Source organism: Porites lutea, chromosome 12, assembly GCF_958299795.1.
Source record: "Porites lutea chromosome 12, jaPorLute2.1, whole genome shotgun sequence".
Taxonomy (NCBI): domain Eukaryota; kingdom Metazoa; phylum Cnidaria; class Anthozoa; order Scleractinia; family Poritidae; genus Porites; species Porites lutea.
This window is the reverse complement of record NC_133212.1, coordinates 13,343,100-13,346,985: the sequence shown is the minus strand read 5'-3', so window position 1 is coordinate 13,346,985 and position 3,886 is coordinate 13,343,100. Positions and strand designations below refer to the sequence as shown.

Genomic DNA, 3,886 nt, shown 5'->3' with positions numbered 1-3,886 from the left:
GGCTTATGATGACTTTAGAGAGAACACATGACTTGATCACGGTACTAAAACCATATTTTTTCCCTAAAAGACTCCCTTCTACTAAAAGTTATTTTATAAAAGCAATAGACCACACTTTCTATGGGTTTAACGGCGTGATAACTCACGCGGGATGTTGGGAGAACACGAGAAAAGCTTGTAAATCACGAGCCGAAGGCGAGTGATTTACAAGCTTTTACAAGCTTTTTAAGCTCTAGGAAAGGCTGAATATTTTTTCTATTCTTTAAGATATACTTTTACATTTTATTACCAAGATATTGCAATTATTGTAAAAATAAAAAAAAAAAACGTCTCCTAAACAGATCGGTATAAAGAAAAACTTCCCGAAAGATCCACCTTTCCGTCAGACCCATTAAGGTGCTGCATGAGACGAAAAAGCCACATGCAACTTTTGAGAAGAAGAACGTTCGTGCCCTAAGACATCCCAACAGGTAAATAGTATTTTAGGGCAGCTCCAAATTAAATCATTAACAAAACAGGCTCTTCAATCATAGAGAGGCACATCTGACGTATTCCAAAACATTCGGTCGTTGGAAGAGGGCCAACCTAACGCACCTTAATTCTATAACAAGAAAGATGTGAAAAAATTGAAAATGAAATCTTTGAGTAGTACGGCGAGAACCAGCAAGGAATCAGAGGAAACACGAGAATAACGAATCCAAAAATCTAGATTGAGATTTCATGAGACAAGCAGATTCTTGAGATTTATAGTCCATTTTATACTCTTAGAGAAGCGAAAAATCCACTTTTTTGGATTTAAGAACCCTGATTTCTGTGTTTTTACCCGTTTTTTTTTTCAATTCCTACGCGCTGAACAATTATTCAGTCGGCGCTTATTATTAGTATTACCGGTGAGATGCTTTATCCAACTAAGCTATGAAGCCACTGAAGTGTTGTATCCCGCTATCGCGAGGTCACGGGTTCAAATCCCGTTGAAGTGTTGAATTTTTTTCAGGCTTCTTGCGTAATTGCATAAATTGCAGTCACAACTGCGTCGATCATTCTTCATTTGATTTCATTTCCGCAGTTCTTATATACGATTTATTTTTATATACATTCGTCACAATAATAATAATAATTATAATAATAATAATAATAATAATAATAATAATAATAATAATAATGGTAATTACAATAATATTTACCTCTCTTCGTTTTGTAACCTTTATCTGCATTGGGTTTTACATTCTTCTTGTGTTAGTTAGCTGTGAAGAAATATTTTTGTGTTTTATGTTCTTTAAATTTAAGTGTGTCCAATACAGGCTTTATACACTTTGACACTCTCTTTAGATACAGATAGACAATAGAAACAAAGAGAAAGCTAACAGATAACTAAAACATTTCCATTGACGGCAGTTACATTTACATATGATTCAAAGAAGATTAAAAAAAAGATATAGAAGTTAACGGCACAAAATTGGGTTCATAAGTCGTTGACTGGTAAGAAATTTTAATCTTGGAAAGAGGTATACAAAGTTCATGACACTCCTTTGGGTGCATAAATTCATTTGTTGACTTGTGACTTGGAAGTTTCTTACTGGGCTGCGTATTATTAATTGTCCAATTACCACATGACACCACACAAAAGATTGAAGAGACAAGGAACAATCACCACGCGAAGACACAATAATTAACTAACAATAGGTTTCTTTACACAAAGGTCGCACAGCATGCTTGTTGGTTTCTTCCTTTTCACGATGTCTGACTTATAGTCAGCGGGTTTCGGTGAGGGTAAAGCAACTGCTCTTTTGGGAGATAAATATATATATTTTTTCCTGTAAACGAACATGTCTTTTGCACTATGGAATCGTGATCTGTCTTTTTAAAAAATGTTGACAAATTATCTTGAAAAGACGTCTTTTCTTCTTTGTTTGCATAAATAAATAATTGGGCCATGGTGACTTAAATTTCAGAGCTAGAAAAGCGTCACACAGCCAGCCCAGACTAAGTCGGTTAGCTTTTGGAACCGTTCCGTTTTTACGCGTAAAAAAAAGCGACAAAAATAATTTGGCTTGCTTTAAAATGAATACATGGTAATAATGAAAAACAATATAATATATTACATATGGGAACTAAAAAATATTATTAGTTTCCATGTGTTGCAGGTTGACTTTTGTCCCTCAACGATCTTTTCACCCTGCACATCATTAAAATTTTACTATCTGGGTGGTTCGTTGTTTAATTTAATGTAAACACTTTTTTTCATTTTGTGAACTGGCATGAGAGGTATATATAGGAGCCGAGGTACCCTCGAGCGAACACTTCACCCAACGACAGAAACACAGGAGGAAACCAACTGAAAGCAGTTCAAGGTCAGTCTGCGAGTTTTTGAGCGTAAGTTATGTCATGATTTTATATAGCTTTCTTTTGTTAAGCTCTGTTCTTTTTTAAATGGTATTCGTATTCCTAGCAAATGGTGCACATATTACATGTTTCATCCACTTAAAGAGAACAATTTCTGTTAATTTTAAAGTCTGTTCTTCAGTATTAAAGTCACCGCTGTTTCTCTCTGTGAAAACTCATTTTCTATCAGCGTGGTCAAAATACAAGTTACAGTAAATTGCAAAATGCATTTTTTTTCAATGCTGCCTTGCAATTGGCTAATACGAAATTTGCAGCAGAAATATTCGGGCTGTATTTGCTTTGGAGCAAACCTCCTCGGAACATAATGGCCATATGTTGGGATTGACTTTCACTTTGAATACAACAATTGCGTACAGTTGGCAAACTATAAATTAAAGAAAAAAATAACAATTTTTATATTTAACTCAACCCCAAAGCGGATCTGCCGGAGGGAACAAGACGGACCTCAAGAAATTCAAAGCAATTTGGTGCATGAAAATTCACGTACAACCTTAGCAATTCGCTATAAAGAAACACTGTACTGAGAAGGTCAGCAAATCCTTTTTACGAGTATATTAAAGATAAATTATACGTTTTGTCTAAAACTTAATCTTTGAGCTGGGAATCAATGTGACTTGTAAGATGTGATGAGCTCAATTCATTACTGAAAAGCACGCGAACCAGACAATTGAAATATAAAATTAACAAATCAAGATCAAACAACGTAAAAAAATAAACTACATTCTGTTTTTAGAATTTTTAAGGTAAAGTGAAAAATACTCAGAAATTAGAAGTAAATACTTTCTTAGAACTGCGCGCAAGTACAGCAGGTACATTCACAATAAAACACGTCCGAGACCAATAGGTGGAATTATTTCAAGGTTAGTTTACGTTAACAGGATATACTCACGGAGACCAAGTTTCCAAAAATCTATATGAGTGTGACCTCTTTTATAATCTTTGGTAAAGTAATATAATTTAAAAAAAATTATGTCAGATCTTTCTGTCCTTAGCGTTCGTCACTGTAAATACGCACACAATACACCACATACCCATTAAGCTTGTATCAACTCATAGAAATGAAGCTTATTGCAAAATCGCACTGAGAACTTGACGGTGCGTTCGCTCACCACATTCCGGTTTGAACACGGAATACATGTTATTATGTAATTTAAAATATTTGAGGTGGCTCGACTAAGTGTTTTTAGGAGCACCTTCGTTCTTTGAACCTCTTATACTTAAACGGCTTGATCTTTATTGTAAATCCATTACGACACAAGAAACCGCCTTAGGGTCCGCTCTTGTCAAGTGAAAGAGGGGAAGGTCTGATGAATTAAATGACCGCTTTAAAAAATCAATTGTAATGAAATTCTCATCTCTATTATCTTTTTATTGTTTCAATATAGTAAGACCTGAATTTGACATCCTCCCCTGACATTTTAGTTTTTAGTTAGTTAAAGTTTCATGCACGGGATAAATTCGTTCATAATCCTTCTTGCATACT

General features: G+C 34.6%; 1 protein-coding gene across 1 annotated transcript in view; it reads left to right on the top strand.

The window, feature by feature from the left end:
* Positions 1 to 2,320: 2,320 nt before the first annotated feature.
* The window catches only part of LOC140953728 (uncharacterized), a 24,678-nt gene continuing 23,112 nt past the window's right edge, over positions 2,321 to 3,886 (top strand). The window contains exon 1 of the mRNA XM_073403128.1: positions 2,321 to 2,351. The gene's annotated coding sequence lies outside the window, so the exon portion shown is untranslated. The remainder of the gene's footprint in view (positions 2,352 to 3,886) is intronic.